Raw genomic sequence first — 23459 nt, 5'->3', positions numbered from 1 at the left:
ACAAAATTCAGAAATTTCCATACTTCCTGCTATTTTTTTCATATATTATGATGAAGACAGACAAAAATATGGATTTAGTTGTGCATTTAAGAAATATTTATCAATCACTTTCTTTGTGAAGGCTCTAATGTAGGTGGTGGGATATCAAAGCGAACAAAATCCTTGCTAACGGAGCTCATATTCCAGTTGGTGGGGGGAGGTAATCAATGTGCATGTAAATAAATAATGAGAAATTTTCAAATACTTCTCTGTGAAGAAAATGAAATGAGATCATGGGACAAAGTGGTTAGCATAAGAGTGATGATGATTATATGCTAGCAATAATGGTCAGAGAAATCTTCCTGAGCCGGGGACAGATGAGAACAGACACATGGATGTTGAGCTGGAGCCAGCAATGCAAAAACATTCCAGTAGGTAGAGTGATACCCATATAGGTAGGAAGCCACATGACAACCTTAGAAGAGATTATGGAGAAGTGGAGAGAAGTGAGATGCTTGAAGTTGTGCATAAGTAGAGATTACTGTAACGTGCATGACAGTGGTCATTATGGCTGAGAGAGGGTGGAGGATGGGATCATTGAGGGATATTTCAAAGCACTGGTAAGTCAGAATGTTGGGAGAATCATTTCTGTATAAATTGATATCATGAAGATTTAAGACTTGGGTGGTCTTAAAGAAAATGACAATAAGACAGGAAGTAAAATTGTTAAGAAATGACGAGGAGTAACCTGAGGCACAGTATTACTATTTGCAAGAAGGGCTGGTGTGTGGTAACGTCATTCGTAGGACATTTCTGAGAGAAGGAAGAGGGGAGAACATGAAACTGAAAATGAGGCATCAGGAGCACACCGATTCCACCACCAGGCCTATTGGTATGAGGAAAAAGAGGGAAAACACACGATGCTCCATTGAGAACGCACTGAACACAGAGAATATCCAGGGTTCCTCTGAGCAAGACGATAGAAAAAGCACTAGAGTAGAGTTTGAGGATACTACACTCTGAGTTGCACAGAGCACCAGTTGGAAAGTTTCAGGAACTGTGGCAGGCTGGGAGATGGGTACTAAACCAGAGATATGCAGGCTAAGGGGGTAAAAATGTGGGAAATGAGAGATGAAATCAACAGCTTCATACCATGATCTGAAATAAACCTGAACAAAGCCCACTGATGAAAGTGGGCTTAGCAGAGAATGAGAAGAGGAAAATTGAAAGCAATGTGTAGGCATGATGGTCTCATGGAAGGTGTTTAATAGAAGTGGTAAGCATCTATGCATGTCTGGGGGACACTTGAAGGAGATGTGGGAGCCAGGGATTGCTGAGTTTTGCACCCACCTCTCTCTCTCGCCCGCTATTGTTCAGGCTTTCAACATATGGTGAGTGGGGAAGGAAGGGGGGTCTTATTCTGAGTGCAAAAGTTTGGAAGTGTGTCATGACTTTTAGTTCAAAAAATATTCATTTTTAAAGTAAAACAAAAATAAGTATTACTTATGATCTGACCCAGCCCAGTTCTAATCAGTTGGAGATGACTTGGGAAGGGATAGCAGAGACTGTCCCTGAGTTGCCCACAAAGTTTCGTGTGGAATGTATGTCTTGTTTAGACCACTCAAATTTTTTGTCTGTCTTTGCTTTGAACAATAGGTGGTGATGTTGACAAGCTAGCCCTTTTGTGTTGAATTTCTCCATTGACTTGATTAAGCACAACAGCTTTTCATTCTGAGATTTCCCTCACCAGGAGACTTTTCACAACTCTTCTCCTCAGCCTTGCTCTTCCCTTGGTCGTCCAGGCAATAAAATCATAATCCTATCTTTTACAGCATCACAGGCTGATAACAGCATGAACACACTCAGAGGATTCTTGCTCTCATTAAGCTTTTAATTTCTTTATTGACTTTAATTAAATTTGAGAGGCTTTTTCAATAACAAGAAAGAAACATGTTTGTATATTGGATTAATACCATTGTATTAGCCAGACTATAGATGATATTTTAGGAGAAAGGGACAAGCTTTTCTCTTATCCTAGATTCACAAATGTAAATTTCTCCATCTCTGAATTTCCTGCTGTTAAAAGGATGGGCATCCTATCATATGAACTACCATAAAAATTGCATTGTTTCGTTGAAAATATGAGAAGAAAATGACTCTTGGGTCAAACTTTATATACAATAGTATAGCTGGTTTGACTGGTATAAATTAGATTGAAGAGTGCCTATGTTTTTAAATACAATGAAAATATTGATTAATTCAATGAACAAAATATTCATTGAGAACCTCCAATGTGCTATGCATTCTTCTAGACAATGAGCAACATCATGCTTAAGAAATGTGTCTGCTTTCACAGAGTCTATACAGCAGAGATAGACAATAAACAGGTAAATCAATTTAAGTAAATAACACATTTACAAATGGTTATAAAAACAGTGAAAAAAGTTAAGCAGAATTACATGATGAAGTGGCTGGTGGGATAAAGTGTGGAAACAATGGCAGAAGAGGAGTTTTCTCTAAGTTGCTGACAATTTAAGCCAAAAGAATTATTTAGTTACACTCAGTCTTTCTTCCAGTTTTGATTAAATCTGCATACTGATTGTAAGTAATATAGAGGCATTTGGAATTAAAGCTAATAGGAACAAAATAAAAGTTTATTTCCAATAGTAAATCATTTCCTTTATTTTTCATAAAAGGATCAAAATCAAATAGGTTTACTTATTATTTGAGGTATTTGAAAGAATTAGAGCCTTGCCCTAAAGGTGAAAAATGAAGCTGATAGAAATGCCCCAAAACTGAGATTTGCTCCCTTAGTAGGTGATATTTTATAGCTGCACTATGCAACATGGTTGACACTAGTCTCATGTGGCTTTTCAGTGCTTGAAACAAGCCTAGCTCACACTGAGAGATGCTATAACTGTAAAATAAACACCGTATCACTAAGGTTTAGTACAATAAAAAAGAAAAAATATTCATTTTTCATTGAGTATAGGTTGAAATGACAATATCTTGGTTATATTAGATTAAATTCAGTATATTTTAAAATTAATTTCACTTATTTCTATTTAAATGTGGCTACTAGAAAATGTAAAATTCTTTATACAGCTCTTGCTTGGGGTTCATATTGTATTTCTACTGGTGAGCACTGATCTAGAGAATTTGGCAATGCTCCCTTAAGCATGTTGCAGAGAATTTACAACCCAGTTGTTCAAATGAATTAAATGCTCGTGAAACATGACACGTTTTAAAATTTAGATGACAAAATAGAAATGGAAGTTATTGAAGACAAAATGACAGTGAGATCATATTTTATTAAAACTATCATCTATTAATGTTTGGGAATGACATGCTAACACAAAATCATCATTGAAATCTGGTAATTCTTGCATTCTGTTAGGGAAAAGAACATTCTGATTTGTTAGGTGACTTCAAACATTATCTAGAGTAAGGAACTATACTATGTTGAACAGATAATTTTTTATTCTTTACTACCATACAGAACCTACACTAAAAACTTACCGAAATTTTTCAGGGACCACCTTTGGGCAAAAATAAGTTTTACTTGTCATGATTGAAATTATTATAAAAAAACTTATAGTGTTATTTTTATTCTGATCCAAAAATATTTGCTCAAAGAACTTGGTCTAAGTCATCCAACCAGCCATACAGATTGTTGGAAAAGCATTCTCCAGGTTGAAAGAGTTCTGATGAAAAAGATATTATCTGCTGTTGTTTTCATTTGTTTGATTGTTTGCTTGTTTGTATTAAACAGCCCTTGCTCACACATGGAGACATATTTTAAAGGCAGAAATACTTAGAAGTAAAATCTTAAATGTAAGGATACCGGTTCACAATAACCAGTTTAGTCCAAGTAGGAAAGACAAGTCTGCTTTTATGTAAAGCCCTTAAGTATGTAAAGTTTCTAAAGAGTACTTGGCCTGATAGAATACTGTAATACCTTCTCTGGTAAATATGTTTAGAAAGTCCAAATGATAGTGTTCTTCCAGGATGAATGGTGTTCTTTATCACAATGAATATTTGATTGCTTGATGATAAGCTTTTGTGATGGAGGTCTCTCTTGAAGGATTATCTATTTTTTGCTCCATGCTTATATGAATCTCTTGTTCTTGCTGATGCAGCTTATTAGTAAACTGCATAATAATCACTCCAATATTCAGTGGCTTAAAGTAACAATTTTGTTATGCTCACTGACTTTGTGAGTCAAGAATTTGGGAAAGTCATAGCAGAAATAAATTTTCACTGTTCAATAATATTTGGGGTCTCAGCTGGAGAGACTCAGGATTTGAAAATGAGTGACCAGTATTAACTGGAGGTATCTTTATTCACAAATCTGGAATTCATTGTAAGGTCAGATTGGACCTGAATTGGGACTTTTGAATGGTGGATCTACATGTAGTTGCATGTGTCTTGGGCTTCCTAAGAGCGTGGCTTCCTTGGAATGGTTATATCCTTACATGACAATTCAGAGTGTTCTAGTGAGTAAGAGAGACACTGCATTGATTTTCATGACCTAGCTTCAGAACTCATACAGTGTCACTTCCACCCCATTTTATTAGTTAAAAGCAAATCATAAGCTCACTGACATTCAAGAGGATAAGGGAACATGGACTGTATTTCTTCTTGATGAGGTGCAAAAGAATTTGCAGACATATTTTTAAGCCATCACACATTGGGGGGAAAATCTCTGTAAAATGAGTAGTGAAAGATATAGAATTGTGAAGCTAGGCCAGGTGCAGTGGCTCACACCTGTAATCCTAGCACTCTGGAAGGCCCAAGCGAGAGGATCTCTTGAGCTCAGGAGTTCGAGACCAACCTGAGCAAGAGTGAGACCCTCGTCTCCAATAAAAATAGAAAAATTGGCCAGGCATTGCCATGCGGGTCTTTAGTCCCAGCTACTCAGGATTCTGAGGCAAGAGGATAGCTTGAGCCCAGGGAGTTGCAGTGAGTTATGATTCTGCCACTGAGTGACAGAGCGAGACTTGGTCTCAACAACAACAAGAAAGGAAACTAGAACTGTGAAGCTAAATACTAATGGAACTTCTAGTTTTCTTGTAGCCTAATATTGATAATCATATGATTTGTATTACTAGATTTTAGGGGTGGCAAAAAAGAACTGAAAGTTCTTTCTCTCTATTGGGAAAAGTTCTTTGATCCATTAAAAAATTAGTGAATATCTCATTTTCTGAAGTTTGAAAAGAGGATTTGGAATTTAAGCTTTCAGTATCAAATCTTTTTTGCTTTCACTGTTAACAACTTTCATTTTCTTAAGGCTTTCTTATCTTTTCGATTAGTTCTGAAAACACATGCATTAGTATTACTCTTTTTGAGTAAATAACCTAGGTATAAATTTTTATAGAAAACTATCCCCAGCTGAATGAGACTGGGATCTTTGGGAAATCATTATTTCTTTCATTCTTTAAGTTTTGTCATTGATTTTAGGATTACTTGTTTGCTTTCTTTAAAAAAATAGTCACTCTCCTACATGAATATGAATGTATGATGACTGAAATTTCATGTTCTAACCTGCTGCTTTTATGTTCATATAAAATTCTTGTCTAGTTCGATCTCTCAGAAGATTTCGCTGAGTACGACATGGGCTCTGCTCTTAGGGAAATTATATTCTTAGGAAAAAAGATACATGATACATACAATAAAATAAATACATAAATAGCAAAAACCATCAGGTAGTCATAAGTCTTCTGGTGAAAGAAAAATGGGATAAAAGTAAAATAAGGTGATGTGCTAGGACTGAAAGGGAAGACTTCAATGAAATTATAACATCCAAAGTGGGACCTAAATCACGAGATAAGTAGTTTTTTAAAAACTCTGGGGGGGTTAATGGTGACTATTTCAAGTTGGGCAGCCTTACCATTCACCACTGTTTTTGGATATCTAAATTCCAACCTCACAGAGCAAGTTGGTGTTGCTAAACCGTGAGATGGTTTTACCTTGTCATACCTTAGCACTTTTCCCCTTCATCTTCCATGTTCTTCTCCTTTTCAGCCAGAAAAACAAACAAACAAAAGAAACAAAAAGAACCCCAGTTGTTGGTGTTTAAAATCCAACACAATTATCAACTTGCCTTTCCTAACCTTTCTAAAATAGTGACTTTTCCCTCCATCCTTTGGAAACATTTTACCACTTCTCATAGTATATCATTGGTATTTGTTTTATTATTTCCTACTTATAATATTTTTCTCACTAAATGATGAGCTTGACTAGGACAACTTTATTTTATTTTGTGTTTTGCTTTTATTTCAAAATATTAAGGGGGTACAAATATTTTTGTTGCATGGCGTGTTTACCTCAGTATTTGGCACATAATAAGCTAAAAAACTTTTTCTTTAATGTAGTTTTGACTTCAGAAACCAAATTATTTATAGTAAGAGATTATTGTTTGATACTAAATATTTCCAACAGACTTCAGTTCATTCAATTATATTTGACCATGTATTTTGTGTCTCTGCTAATCCGTGGGAGGTGGCATTATGAGAACTCCCCTGATAACAATTTTAAAACTTGAAAGATGGCTTGATTGTATTTTTTAGTCAGTGATGAAAAACAACCCCTGAATGAGAGGATTGATATTTGTTGTATGGGATTTGCAGTTATTCTAACACACTGGACCAACTAATCACCTCCTGTTAAGTGTAAATGTGTTTTCAGTATCCTGCTATCCAAAGAGCTACTCTATTCATTCTTTGGTAATTGTAGGTTAGCTCGTCTATTAAGACCCATGAAATAAAAACAACAGTGGGGATAAAGCCACCCATGTACATTCTCTTTCAGAGGAGGAGAAACATACTGCTCCACTTTGTTTGCATGAAACTCTTGCATCCTGGTGTTTTTCCCTCTTCATCTTCTCCCTCTTTGCCAACCTTGTGTTTTTTTCTTTTTCTTTTTCTTTTTTTTCCCCTCTGTTTGACTATGGTTCTTACCTAAAGTTCAAACTTCTTTTTAATTATTTACTCTCTATATTCTTGCTAATTAATAATGCATTGTTATTTTGACTTCAAGGTTACAGAAGTGGAGTGATAATAATAATGACCGATAACTAAACTACACCTCAGAGTTTCTGAAAAAATATTCACATACATAGGGTTTGATATAACCTTTATTCCTGCAGATCTACTGCCTACAAAGTAATGTTTTTAAAATATCTGTACGGATGTTAGTTTCTTATACCACAGCACGTATCCTGTGTTTTATGAGGCTGGTCTCCCGACTGCTCTGTGATGGTGCAGCGCTGATGTTTTCCTCCTTGTGATCATTTTTCATTTGCTCTCCTTCCATTCCCTTTATTAAGTGCTGCTTACCTATCTTAAATTTCAAATTCTAACTCTAAGAATCATTGTCTGAGCCTTCATCATTTCCATTCTCTTCACTATAGCAAGTAAAGACTTGATCAAATAAAATTATTATTATATTCCACTGCATGTTGTTAGATATTTAAATATTTATCAGTAATATTGGAAATTATTCAAAAGTAGAAACCATCATAACTTAAAATTCTTACTACATAATATATTGCACTATATTTAACAGGTATATAATAAAACTTTGTGGCAAATTGATTTTCAGAAGAAAATAGTTTTATTAAACAATTTGGTAAGCCAAAATACTAATAAAGGTGATTGTTCATGTGTCCTAAAAATCTTCTCATATTAAAATCCAGTTCTATTCCCCTTGGGCATTTGCAGAGACTGAATTCCAGGAGTTCCACTAAAGCCTGTTTGAAGTCAATAGGTTTTACACAAAGGTAGAGTTTGAATAAATTAATCTTGGATTAGGTACTGTATTCAAAGAATGGATTCAGTGCAAAACCTTTAGACTGAAGAGTAGCTCTTGGAGAGGTTGTTAATAACACAATGAAGATGGTAGCATAATTCTTGCTGAGTTGATGACCTTCTTAATTAGGTGTTGACACACGCATTCAATTAAATTTAGTAATTTACTGAATTACTGATCATCAGCCTAGACACTCTTATTTCAGCTAATAGATGGTGCTAAACTTAGCACATTTCCTATAATAGGACTTATATTAAATGCCACAATTTTTCTTAGAAAACCAAGAGGGGAAAATGAATGTTGTTCATTTTCTTTGCCAGTCAATATTTTTTTCTTATCAGTCAACTCATAATTATTGAGTTTATCTGAAATGTAAGATTCTGGTGAACATAGATCTTATGGTATTTAAATAAAAACAATTTTTTGTAACTTTCAGCCAAAAAAACCCCCTAAATTTAATTAATAGATAATAACTTGATATCTCAGTATTTTGACTTAAAATAGGATCTATTCTCACCCAGACGGAAATGGTTCTTCAAGTTAAACGGTGTGGCTGATACAAAGTCATATCACTGCTGCAAGGGAAGAAAGTGTTAGAAAAAGGATAGACCATGAAATCACACAACAGAGAGAGAGTGAGAGAGACTTATAGCACCTTAACCACTATGCAACTAGGAAAAACATTCCTAGGTGGTAGGTAATAAGTAATTGAGCTAGACATTTATTAGACATCAATAGAAAAATATTTTTAAAATATTGATAAAAGATCTACCTAAAAGGTCAACTTTGACAAATTGTAGTTGCAGACAGATATTTATGCAATTAATAATTTAGACTATATGCACAGAAGTGACATCTCAACACAGACTGGCATAGATAATGATACCAAGAGTAACAGAACAGCATAGAATAGGTGATACAGACAGAAATTTTGGCCCTAATAGATCATGCCAGAAATAATCCTTAGGAAGACCTGCATAAGGATTTCCAGTACTTAAGGTATTAGAAAGTTCCATCAGAAACCCACTATTTATTGCGATTTTATATATAATTGTGTTTAAGTTAATAACATGATAAATAAAATGTTTCGTTCTGTAGTTCCGCTGTTCTCAGTCAATTGTATTGCTACTGTGATAAAATTCATTCCTAAATAATCCATCTAATCATTAAGCTGAAAAGATATCAGGACAGGGTGAACCACCTCTTTTCTTTCTATTACGATTACTCTTCAAGTAAGAAAGTCAAGTTAGTAGTGTCCCTAATAGAATGTTGCTTCAGTAAGGCTTATTTTTGTCTCTATGCATTAAAACTATGGAGAATGTACACAGAGGAACAGAGCTAATTGAATGCCACAATTTACCTTGAGAAAATTAAATCCTATCAGAGGGATAAAAACAAGCATTCTTTAAAATGTGCTAAATAATTTAAGCCCATATAGTATTAAATGTCAATTTGTACAGTTTTAATTTCTACAAATAATCTAAAGTGAGTCTGATCGTGGCTGTGTGTGTCAATTAAGTCTACCTGGATTGCAGAGTACAGAAAATCCAACCCAAAGTGGCTCATATGAAAGGAAAAATTATCTCAGGGAACTGAGACTTCCAGCAACATGGGTGAGCTTATTAATTGCTTGATTTGGAGAATCAAACAATGTCTCTCTTGCCAATCGCTCTGTCCAAACCTTGGTTCTCTTTCCTACTAGCTCCATTATCAGACACCTTTCTTCTGTTTGCAAGATGGCTGCCGTTTGTCTAAGTACTGCATGGAAGGAAGACCATCTCTGCATGAGAAATCTCAGCAAAAGTAACAGAAGGTCTAATTGGTTCTGATTAGGTCATGTGCACATCCAAGAGCTAATCACTGGAGCCAGAGTACTGTGAGGCTTTTACTGGCCAGGCTTGAGTCACACGCGGCCTTGGGCCTGCTGAATGAAATCAGTTATCATGGAAACCACATGTACTGAGAGTAGGAGAGAAATGCTTTCTAAAATATGAATCAACAACTAAAAACATATATTGTCTACTACATTACAGATCTAGAATAACCTGGGGATTAGATCTAGATCTAGAAATTAGATCCAGAAACTCCTGGGGGAGTTTGTAAAGAAGCCTGAGATAGTTTGGCCTTGAACAATGAATAGAAGTGATCCTCTTGGCTAAATAAGAAAAGCAGAAACACAGAAGTCTTCAGAATCTTGTCTGGCATAACAGTAAACAAGTTATTGTCAGTGATGATCTTTCTTTTTTTTTAAAAAAAGATCATATTAAATAATTACATATAAACTAATAAGACTCACTTTTACTAAATCATGCTTAATCATACTAAATATTTACAGGCTAATGTACTTATTGCAGAATTCAACTATTTCTAAGCTCCTGGTAAACAGGAAAAAAAGATGCATATTTTTTTCTTTTAAATTATATTTTATATGCAGGTTCCTTTTTTTCTTTTTTTGAGACAGAATCTTGCTCTGTTTTCCAGGGTAGAGTGCAATGGATGTCATCATAGCTCCACAGTAGCTGGGACTACAGGCACACGCCACCACACCCAGCTAATTTTTTCTATTTTTGGTAGAGATGAGATCTCACTTTTGTTCAGGCTGGTCTCAAACTCCTGAGCTCAAGTGATCCTCCTGCCTCAGCCTCCCAATGTGCTAAGATTACAGGCATGACCACCACACCTGACCTCCTGTTTTCTTTCAATGGAAAAGTTATGCTTAGCCACGAGATTTTTGTTGTGCCCTAAGCCTAAGTTTTTCTCATGGATTTTTTTTTTTTTTTTTTTTGGTTTCCTGAGCTTCAAATTGGTAAAAAATAGTCAAGTAAACTAAAAGTGAGAAGACAGAAAGGCTACCACCTTAAAAACGTAACCTATACTGTACATGTTGCATCCTGACTTCTATTTTCTACAGAAGCTATTAAAAACTATACTGCTCAGACATTCATAATCAATTTGATTGATTCATATGTATTGGATTAAGGCAAAGTTGAAACTATTGCTTGAGGTTCTGGGGTCAAGGAGGAGAGAGCAGGGAAACAGAGTAAAGGGAGAGGAAGAAAGAGAGAATAGTTGGGAACATAAAATGAAATGCCGTCATATACCAGATATGAGAAATTCAAATATTTCTTGATCTCTGGAATGTGTGAAGTGTATTTCTATTAGAATGGAAATGCTTTGCAGTGTGAGCTTTCTACATTATAAAGAAGGAAATTGGCTTTCCATTCATGCCTCAGCCTTATCTTTTATCATCAAAGATGCTGCTATTTTGGTATCAGATTCTGAAATGTGATGACAACATATGACCTTCACAGGTTCTGAGTGGAATCCAGTGGGTGATATATACACTCCACACCTGTGTTTCTCTCTGACACAATTACTTAGACTCGGGATAACTTTACATCAGCTGTGTTAATGATGTTGTATCATCAATGATAACACGATCACAGCTTTTGACACTGATTTTCCTAGGTATGGCATAGGTTTTCTTATAAACTTATTACCTTCTTTTCTTCCATTAGCTTCATTTTATTTTGACTGTGAGGTTAATTTTCATTAAGCCTGAGTGAAATACTGAAGGGAAAATATAGAATCTGACAACTTCACCAAGAAAGGGAAAAGAAAAGTGGCAGAAGATTTCACAACAAATGTAAAGGAAGACAGGGCAACATTGACTCTAGCTAAAATTAAAAGCAAAGGAAATAGATGCTTGGAGACTTAACTGTGAGCAAATACTAGAGTTTATCTAGTGTTCTTAAAGGGAAGTTGAAGGAGTCTCTACTTGTTTTTGCTCAGGAATTATTTTATTTAGCATGTTAGGCACCCTTATAACATACAATGAGAATTGTCAGTTTTTATCGTTTTTAATTATTTTAACCATTTGTTGGAAAGATTGAATCATAGATAAAATATATGAATAAAACAAAATCTTTACTATATGAGCTATCATAGTTTCAGGAATATATAATATAAATTTTAATAAAATATTCATTAAACATAGCCAAATCTAAAGTGATTTCCACAGAACTGCTGTGTATGCATGTATAGATGTGTGTGTGTGTGCGCATGTGTGTGTGTGTGTGTGTACATGCGCATGCACTTGTGTGTGTCTTTTATTCTTTCTATTTAATTCAAGTAATTTTTTGTTGATGTGATTTCAGATTGGGCTGGTCCAGAGTAGTTATTACCAAATAAGAACTACTTCTTGAAGATCATATCATTTAATGTTGAAGGCAAGATTATAAAGTGAAGAAAATTAGAAAATGTCAGGCATTATATGCCTATTATAAAGATGTAGTAAGCAAATGAATATGTCCTTTACCCTGGAACCTAGAAGCTTAAACCAAATTTGCCCAATTATGGTACATATTGAAAAATATTCTGTTTGTTTTATGCTCCTGGTATTTATTGTTAAAGGCCTTTTATGTGTGTTTAAAACAAAAGAATAGGCCAAGAATAGAAGTTTCACAGGTCCCTTCAGTGTCTGCAGTGACTAAATATTTAACCCAATTAGAATTTTCAATTTTCCTTCTTTTCTCTGAAAACAGACTTGACAAAGTTGGGAGATTTCTTAAAGTTCACATTTCAATCATATCATCAGCCGTCATTCAAACATTTTAATATATGAATCCAGCAATGGGTAGAGAATATTTAAAAATTTGGAAAACTTGAAATTAGAATCAATAAAGAAAATAATATAGAAAGCATCCATAATTCTGCTTTATAGACAAAATATTGTATACATTTGAATTTATTATATAACTTTTGCATATCCGTTGTTAAATTAAATTGAGCTTATATTGTATATGTTTTTTAATTTGCTTTAAAATTTTATCGTAGGTAATTTCCTATATCCTAGGCTATTATTCTACATCATTTTAATGAACATAAAATATTTTAGTCTTTGAATATGCTATAATCTAAATTTTCTACAGATTTTGAACATATTTTTCATTTTTCCATTTTAAAATAAAATTTAAAATATCTGTATACATTAGTCTTTACAAGTCAGATCTGTCTCTACACACATATGTACACACTATATATTGTCTAACTGCTTTCTTTGAAGTTTTTACAAATTTGCATTTCTAATGTGTATGTAGTATTCTTATTAACAATAAAAAGTATCACTTCATAATTAAATAAAAATCAACTTAAAAGATGCTAACTGAATAGGCAAAAAATTATGTCACATTTTAATTTGCATTTTACTTCTGTACTAAATGGAAAAAACATTTTTCCAAAAGTATGTTATTCATTTTGACTTTTGTTTCTTAATTGCATTTTTATGTAATTTGCCAATTTTTCAATTGCTTTTCAACATTTTACTTTCTTCAATATCCATATTCAATCCTCAGAGCTAGTAAAACTTTGAGATTTTATGAAGACTATAAGCATTCTATGAATAAAAAATAAGTAGTATTCATATCCAATTTATGAATTAGTATCCACAGTTCTTGGCAAAGACATCATTTGCAAAATTTGACCTTGTCTGAGCTATATAACATGCAATTGTTTATGGCATTACTGCAGACAAGTCATTTATCATTGATAAAACAGTCTAAGGTGAGCATCTTCAGTTGAACTTTATATTGCTACATTTTCTAGAATTTCAGATTTGCTATTACATTTTCATAAAATATCAAGCATAGGTTCAACCTGAAACTGGGATCACACAAAAACTTTTTCAGGGTCCAGATAATTTTGATACCACAACAAAATTCACGTAATTATTTTGTTAGGTAGACCTAAAATACTATGGATTTGTCCAAATTATCATGGGGCTGTTCAAAAAATAAAGATCAAAAGAAAAAAGACCAAAGAACTTGAGATGCTCTAAAGATACTGTATTAGTCAGCTTAGGCTGCCATAACAACATAGCACATAGATTAGGTGGCTTAAACAACGGACATTAATTTTCTCACAGCTCTGGAGCCCAGAAGTCCAAGATTAATTTGCATGTTGGATTGGTTTGTGGCAAGGCCTCTCTTCCTGGCTTTCAGAAGGCCAGCTTCTCACTGTGTTCTCGTACAGCTGTTTCTCTGTGCAGGCATGCAAAGAGGGCCCTCTGAGTTCTGTTTCTCTTCCCATAGACTCCGGTTATATTGGGTCAGGGCCCCACCCTAATGAACTCATTAGCCATAATTACCTCCTTAAAGGCCCTAACTCCAAATACAGTCACATTGAGTCAGGATAGAGCTTCAACATGTAAGTTTTAGGGGAACACAATTCAGTCCATAGTAGATACTTAGAGCTTTTGCTAAGTCCCTAATATATAAGAGAAAGAAGAGATTCTGAAGCACTGGCCTTGTAAAAAGTAAAATTTCTAAAATATCAAGGAGGAATTAATATCCAAATAAGCAGATTAGTTTAATTAAAAAAAGAATCTCTGTGTCCCTCCATTCACAGTTCACCTCAGCAAGTGGGAACTGTACATAACCTCAAAGCACAGGCTATACTATAGCATCTTCACTTGAAGCTTAAAAACAATACAGCAAGATCAACCAATCTTAAGCACAAATGTGCATTTTATTTAAAAAGGAATAGTATATATAAGCCTGTATCAGGAATTTTAAAGCATAAGTCCATTCATTCATTGTTTCCAAGTAAATGCTGTAAATGTCAGTTTATCTCTCTTTCTCTCTCTCTCTTTTTTTTTCCTGCTTATAACTTGTACATCCACAGGTTAGAAAAAAATTACTTGAAATGTAGTCTCTGGGAGCCATCTGCCACTCTCATCCTCAGATTCTGTAGGGTCAGCTCAGAAGTTTGCTGTTAGAAAATGTACCCCTCTAAGACAATTCTAACAGATGGCTATTTTGATGGTTTCCCATATTATACTGTGTTTTAAAGTGAATATACTGGTGGCCATCTGAGAAAATGCCCAGAAAGTTTGATTTTTTTTCTTTGTTTTTTAACTTCCATCCAACTGAAACATCTATTCATGAAAATGACTTTATGGGAAAATTATAACTTCCCCTCAGGCAATTTCATCACTTTGTCTTAGCCACACTACAAGCAGAAGCGGATCTGTTATCCTAATACAGTTTCTAATGTACCAAAGATTATATAATATATCTCTGATATTCTCAGGGTAGTGTTCTTCTTTCCTTCACCCATGACTATATCAAAATGGCAGTCTTGAAAATGAGTATCCCTTTCCTCCAAACAGATTATAATATATTTTAAGCTAAGTTTTCTGTGCTGCCTTGGGCTACAGTAGTTTAATGTATCTGTGTGTTTTTGAGGGTGTAGCTGTGTATTTAAAATCTTTAAATTCCCATTGTTGCTTGCCTGGGTTGTGTTAAACATGAATGTATACCAAAGGCTGCAATTTAGATCTAGATATAAGCATTTTCTTTAAGTATTTTAAAGGTTAATTTTAATTTATTATTTTATGTCCGCTTTCAAAATTAACATGAATTGTAACATTAAATGCTATGAAGTTTAGATTCATCATGGTGTTATGAACAAATGTAATGCAGGAAAGGATGATGGTCACCAAGATCAGAAAAGGCTTTCTTGGATAAAATATATTCTGTCCCTGATAGCTGATTTTCCTGATATCTGAACTATGAGCGGCAATTAATTAATCAAGGATATGATAAGCAGAGCCCAGAGTTTATAGCAAATGTTAGGCCATTGTTAAATCTTTTGATCTTTTTCTTTGATCAAAGTCTTTCATCTTTTGATCTTTTTCTAAACAGCAGAGAAAGACTGTGCAAAAATTTGAACATTGATCTGATTTACATATTTAAGTAAACACTTTAACTGCTCTGGGATGAACATAGGGTACCAAGAATGGGTGCAGGGAGACCATTTAAAAGCCATTACCTTCATCTGTATGACAAATAATAGAAATTAGTCCAAAGAGTTGGAGGTATTGCTGGAGAGAAATCAGTGGCTTTAAGAAAAATTTAGGAGATAAGGTTGGTAAGACCTGCTGATAGGCTATGGGGAGTGGAGAATAGGCCAATATTAAGGATGATTCCATTCTGAGTGCACTCACTTATCAGATTTGGGCATAGAGATCATAAGTCTAATTTCCAATGTGTGAAATTTGAGATGTTCTTAAGACAACTAAGTGTTAGATGTCAGGTGAGTTAAGTAATTGAGACTGGAGCACAGATGAGAGAACTATTCTAGGCTATAGACACAAATGTTTGTGAGTGAGATTACCTAGGTGATAATGTAGCATGATACAAAAAAAAGTGTTGAAAAAATTCTTCACTTTATACTTTTTTTTCATAGTTCCAGTGTAAATTAGTAACAGTAGGTATAAATTATAGATAAGTTAATTTCACAAAAGCATACAAAAGAACTTTTAGACCTTATGGCTCTAAGAGTAAGAAATTAGCTTTGGTTGTATTAATTCCTTGTTGAAATATGTGATAGATCAAAGGCTAGACAACTAGAAAGTTTAGACTTTTAAGAGCCTTTCTAGATGTTTTATTAATTCATCACAAAATCAAAAGGAATCATATTTCTACTTTGTTATTTATAGTTTGTAACAATGAATATGAATTCTCTAATTATTTTAATGGAATAATAAAGCTGATTAAAAGAAAATAAAAATGACAGGTGGAAAAGAAAGAGTAGACAAACATCAATAACTTTTTGAATCATTATATGCCATCCATGGTTATGAAGCTAATATTACTATGCTTTAAAAATATCCCTATTTAAAAAAGAGGTTTGATGTTTTCGGGAATCCCAAGGTTGGGCATCACACTTAGAGAAATGGAGAAATATTTCTATGTTGTACTTAAACTTTATGGGGCATTTTGTAGTGTCATTTAACTAGTTTTAGATTTCATGTCCATCATAGTAATTGTCCTCCCACAAAAATATGGTGAAACTAAAGGTATAGGAATAAAACTATAAATCAAGTCTTAAAAGTCTCTCTAGAAATCACATAACCCAACAAATTTGGTCTATAGCACTTCCCCTATGAACTATTCATGACTAGAGAAGTGTTGAATCATTTACTGCATTTAGCAGTGAGGTACTTCCAAAATGTTGCATAAAAAATCATTGCACTTTTATGACTGGAAAAGTAAATACATAAGGTCAGTGATTTTTTCATATTCTCTGCCTTTGATAACCAGCTTAATGTCTAAAGAATGCTAGAGATGCAAGATTCAGAGATTCTTTTCTATCTTATACTGCATCAGACATATTGGATATATTATTTCAGCAGAATAATATCTTACACTGTAAGCAGTAGAAAAACTATGTTCTTACTGATTGGGTTCCACTCTGAAACATTTTAAAATCTGATTCTTCTCAATCTGTGTCTTTAAACAGCTGCTATTAAAATTGTGTCTACTTTCAGATAGAAAGAATAAACAAAATTCATGAGAAATGGTGGGGCAGGTAGTAAGTAGCATTCTCTTCCCTTCTCTTCTCTTCTCCTCTCTTCTCCTCTCTTCTCCTCTCCTCTCCTCCCCCTCTCCCCTCCCCTCTCCTCCTCTTCTTCTCTTCTCTTGTCTTCTCTCAGAATTTAATAATGCCCCAGAGTTTTAATACCTGAGAAGTAAGGTAACTAAAAATCAAGAAAGTATTAGCTTTAATCTTGGCTCTTTTCTAGGTTCTCTGATGCTATTATAACAATGGTATTAACAAACTATATTTTGTATAATGATTCCAATGTTATAAAACATTTAATTTTATAACATTCTTCATATGTACTCTTTTGGAATACATTTGCTGGGAATACTAATATCAAACTTTCTTCCAGTAGAAATATAATGGAAACCACAAATGTGAACTCCATATGAAACTTTAAAATTTTCATAATCACACCAAACATAAGGAAAAAGAGGCAGGAAAAATTATTTTAATAATATGTTTTATTTTAATAATTACATAAAATATCATTTCAATATTTGATCAATGTAAAACTTAGAGATATTTTACATTTTATATACTAAAACATCACTACTTGCTTTGTATTTTACACTTACAGCACATCTTAATTTAGACTAGCCACACATTTCATGGGCTCAATAGACATATGACTAGTGGATACTATAATGCACACAGAGTTCTAGGTATTCAAAAATGACATATTTATAGTTTCTGGTTATCCCAATAGATATGTGGAAATTTAGAGACAAGAATAAGGATCTTGAGTTTGAAATCTGTAACATACCCAAACCAGAAGAGAGGTACCTTTTTACTAACCAAGAACACACAATCCAACCCCATTATTTATATATAGACTCAAAGTCTCAATAAAATTTTTTGGAAAATAAAACAAGAGTATATTCCTAGATAATCACTGACAAGGTTCTTCCAGCCCCATAGGTAAATCAGAAGTTCTAAATAAGACTTATCCATATTTGAGAGCAAAATAAGTAAGCAGAGATATTAATCACCCACGGAGAGTAGAGAGAGGGTCAGAATGGCATATATATCCAAGGAAAATTAGAAATAAAAAGTCTCAAAATTTAACCACAAAATATCCTCAGGTGTTAGTGAGGGTTGTACCTTCATTTAATTATCTCCATTTCTCAGGAGAAACGAGATAAATTGGTCCACCTTTTGATATCTTAATAAAAACTCATTGAGATGAGTTGGATAAATCGGTTATAATACTGCCTGAGGATTCCAGAAAAAAAAATACAAAAATGTTGACTTTTCCTATTTTTTAACTTTATATAACACCCATACCACCTAATTTTTTTCAAAGAAAAATCTACATATCACAGTAAGACTGTCCAAATAATCGATGGCCACAGAGAGAAGTAAAAGTCACTGGAAATCAAGAAGGGGGGGTGGGGAGAGGTAAAAAGCTACCCAGCAAGGTGATAGGCACACTCATAGCCCTGACTTAAGTGTTATAAAAGCTATCCATGTAACAAAAATGTTGATACCCTCTTAATATTTTGAAATAAAAAAGACTTGTTATAGCAATATTAATATCAGACAATATCAGATTTAAGGTAATTGCATTAATGGGAATAAAGAAAGACTTCCTATTAGTAAAAAGAATAATAAAGATATAACTCAAAAAAAAGAAATAAGTAAAAACAGTTCTCACTTCTGTTTAATAATATTGTTACTACACAATGTTATACATTTTCTGAATTATATGAAACTTTAAAGAAGTTTTATTTTTCCTTTTTATTTTTTACAGTAAAGTAGGAATCCTATTTTCCCTGTGAATATAGCACAGAAATGTTATCCATATTTGGATATGGATAACTCTTATTTCTATTGTAAGTGTTTTTACAATTTCTCTCCTGTTAACATGTAACACATTTCCTGATTCCTAAGGTCCTGGAACTCTTCTTCTCTCGTGTTTTTTTCCTCACTCTCTTGCCAACTTCAAGGCCAAATTTCTAGACCATGTTATATATCTTACTGTCCTTCACAACTATCCTATTTCTGAAATTGTAAACTCTTTGTCTATAACCCTCTATCCTTTTTACCTTCAAATTTCCTCAATGGCACTGCTACTGAGCATAGTTTTCACACCCCCACCCCCAATACACACACACGCACACGCACTCACGCACACGCACCCACACACCTGCCACCTCTGTATCCTGCCACCTTAGAACTTTGAGCTTTCTTAGTCAGTCTCAGGCTGCCTTCGCTTTTCCGTTTATCTAGATTGGACACACTGATCACTCATTTCCACTGTGCTCTCATCAAATTTCTTTCTTCCTTTGTTCCACTTGATGTTCTATTGCAGAAAACCTGCCATGGCCAACAGGGATCAGTCCTGGCGTTTGATCTGTCTCGTCCTGATCTTGGCTGTTGAGGACCACGAGAAACAATACATAGCCATACTGAGCAGGTCTGGTAGGGTGATGAGCACAGAATCTTCCAGTCTAAATAATGCCTGGCAGTCTTTTTCCTCTCTTCTTGCTGGGTGCAGTTCCCTTTTCTGTTGTGGCTGTTCGAGGTTTACCAAGCTCTTAACTCTCATCATTAACAAATGTCCTAGACTATTTCCTGACATAAAACAAAAGTGAACAGTGAAGAAATTCCTTAGCAGCCTCTCCTCACTCTCTAACATGAAGCCTTCCCACCTAGTGATGCTAGTATTTACCTATCTTTCATTTGTCTAGTTGCAGAGAATGAAATGTCTTTACTCCTTTTCAGGGTTAGTTCTTCAACTGTGTTCTTAATCTCTGCCCCTCCTACATACTCTAGGACCTCGATTCATCAAATTTCCCCTCTTTCCTGGGTCTGCAAACTCTTTTCTGCGGACTCTTTCTTAAAGCAGACTAAAATGTTAACTTCTTCTCCCTGTCCTAAGTAATCACTCCTGCAACCCCGTATTTCCCTCACGTTAAATTTTCATCTCTGTTCTATTCACATTCATACTTTAAAAAAAACTCATTTCCCCATCTCCCACTTATCACTTTGCCCACGCGATCTCTCTTTCATTTACCCAAATACTCTCTGGACTGTTGGCTATCAAGCCTCCTATCTGTCCAATCTGATGGGCTTTTCCTAGTTCTTATTTATCTAGACATTTCTGAGTCATGCACATGGGAACATCATGACATTCTCAAAACTCTCTCCTTCTTTCTGTACGCTGAACTCTCTCACATAACTACTCAGATATTCATTCACTGAACAAACTAATGAATCTTTTCTATTTGGCCCGTCCCTTCAAGGCCGGGGTGTCTGCTCTGGTTTAGCCCTTGACAGTTTACTTCTGCCATTTGCCATCCTCTCCTTATGTAATTTCTTCTACTACTTTAGCTTCAGTTATGACTTAAGTGCCAAAATTTCACAAATATATACCTAATCTAATGTCTTCAGCTTTAGATGATGATGATGATAATGATGATGATGATGACAATGAAAACTATGATGACAACATAATACCAATGCTCCTCAGCCAAAGCCCACCAGGTATACATTGTAGTTAAGCAAGTTGGAGTTATTTTATTTTATTTTTATTTTTTTCTTTTTTGAGACAGAGTCTCGCCGTTTTGCCCTGGCTAGAGTGCCATGGCATCAGCCTAGCTCACAGCAACCTCAAACTCCTGGGCTTAAGCAATCCTCCTGCCTCAGCCTCCTGAATAGCTGGGACTACAGGCATGTGCCACCATGCCCGGCTATTTTTTTTCTGTATATATTTTTAGATGTCCAAATCATTTCTTTCTATTTTTTTAGTAGAGACAGGGTCTCGCTCTTGCTCAGGCTGATCTCGAACTCCTGGAACTCCTGACCTCGAGCGATCCTCCGGCCTCGGCCTCCCAGAGTGCTAGGATTACAGGCGTGAGCCACTGCGCCCAGCCAAGTTGGAGTTATTGGTTGTTGCAGTGAGGAAGAACACATATGATGGGGAGCTTTGGGACATCTTAGTAAAAGGATGTTATAAAGGAATTATAGAATTTGGGCTTGGGTTATATAATTCTGTGGAGGGTTCCAGGAAATGGGGCTTGGCTCTGGATTGAAAGCTTTGAGGAAGCAGGCAAAAATCTATAATTGGGTATCTTAATAAATCTTATCTAGAAAAAAGGAATACTATTAATAGACTGAAGCTAAAGCTCTACTTAGTAAAGAACAGCAGTCCCTCATATCAGCCAGGAAATACCAAACAGGTGTGTTTGGTATTTTATGGTTTGTATAGTGACTTTGCTTTTGTTTATACTTAGACATGTTTGTGAATGATCTTGTTTCTGTTTTTGTTTTTGGTCTCACTTTATCATGGTCACAAAGTGGCCTTATCGGATCCTGGTGCTCTGTGAGATTGTTTATTCTCAGTAAGAGAACGTCTGCCCTTCACTCTGAGGACCAGCCCAGCTCCTCACAATGCCAAGGACTTGCTGTCAGAGTCAGCCAATTCCTGAGTGTAAGGGGCTGCTTTGCTCTTTCTCAACCATGACGATGATAGGGATGCTAATAACAAATATTGTGTCTATGTTACCCGGCTTATGTTGTGCCGGGTATTATTTAAATGATGGATGCATTTTGAATTGCTTAATCCTCACAACACTATGAGGTCGGTCCTATGATTTTCTCTATTGTACGGATAAGCATATTAAGACACTGGATGGGGCTGTAACTTACCCAAAGTGACGAAGGTGGTGATTTGTAGAGACCGTGGATAGCAGCTACTTCTTACCCACCATCATATACCTTCAGCCACACACGTCTCGGGGGACTTGGCCACTTATTTTGCACCACCTTCCTTGTGATTGACTCTCACAGGCACAGATTAGCAGTGCCTCGTCTTCTGCCCATGCTGTGCCCCTCTTCCCTCCTGCCCCAGGATGTCTCTGCTACCACTGAGACCCGCTGAAGTAACCTGGAAGGGCAGGGGAGTTAAAGCTTTGGAGCAAAGGATTAGCTACCTCCTCCCTTTCTTCCTCCGTGTGAACTATCCTAAATTACAATAGTGCCTGCAGCCTCTTCCAAGATGCTCCTGCAAGATCAATCAGTTGTGCTCAACTTAACGTTGAATGGCTGCCCTCTTTGTTTACATGACTCACGCTAAATTTTCCTCACTTCTGCTTCCCTGGGATGTGCGATCTGATAGCTAGTAGCATAAGGGCTTTTACACCAGGTTCTGCTTTTGTGGGAACCCAGGCAATCTGACTTTAGAGTGCAAAAAGTCCACCTGGATTTTCCAGTCTCCTCCATGCTTATCCAATAGAGTATAGAGACTGAAAACCTTGGCTTTCTAGATATTGCCACTATTAAGCAATGTGACCTTGAATAATTTGTTTAATCTTACTTACCCTGTCTTAAAAAGTGGGGATAAGAATACTTCAGATAGCACTACCTCTCCACCAAGGGTTATGACAAATTGAAAAATGTTTTCTGTGGTTAACACACTGACACATAACACATAAATATTATTTTTATTATTATTAATTTCTCTCAAAACTTGCTCCTTCTCCTTTATTCCTGTGTTTGTTGGTCTTAAACACTAGTTTATTACCTAAACTAAACAACTCTTAAGGAAGTCATTGACTCTTCTGATTTAACTCTTTCTTTTCCCAAATTTTCACCATATAATTGGTTGATAAATCAATGCTTATTTTATCTCTGAAATTTCCTCTCACATCCACTTCTTATTAACCTACTATCTTCATGATCTCTCTGCCTTCTCTCCTTTGCACATCACAGTCTACCCTCTGCTTTCCCGTTAGTCTTTTAAAACACAGTCCTATTTTAACACTAATAACGCTGCATTGTAATTGTTTATTTACTTATTTCTCTATTGCTCTCTGCCAGGGTTTGTCCAACCCCTGGCGCTATTGACATTTTAGGTTGAATAATTGTTCGTTGCTGGGAGGCTGTTCTTTGCATTGCTGGATGTTTAGCAGCATCTCTGGCTTCTGTCCACTGGAACAATAACACTCTTAGTTGTGACAGAAAATGTCTGTAGACATTGCCAAAAGTCCCCTGAAGCACAAAACTGACCCTGACTGAGAGCAATGCTCTACATTGTGAGTTCTTTATGGACAAGGATGGTGTGTTATTGACATAAATTTCTGACACCAAGTATTATGTGGGGAATACTATAGGTGTTCAATAAATATTTTTGAATAAAGGAATGAATGTGTTGCCTCCCTAAAGCCTTCTTTTTCAACCTCATAGGCCAGCCTACTTTTATCTCTGCTCCTGTAGGTTTTTTCCATCATTTTGCTGTGCATATCTGTTTTTTCAATTGCACTGTGATTTCCTTATTCCCTCAG

This window comes from Lemur catta, chromosome 5 (assembly GCF_020740605.2).
Source record: "Lemur catta isolate mLemCat1 chromosome 5, mLemCat1.pri, whole genome shotgun sequence".
Lineage (NCBI taxonomy): Eukaryota > Metazoa > Chordata > Mammalia > Primates > Lemuridae > Lemur > Lemur catta.
Note: the sequence above shows the minus strand (reverse complement) of the source record.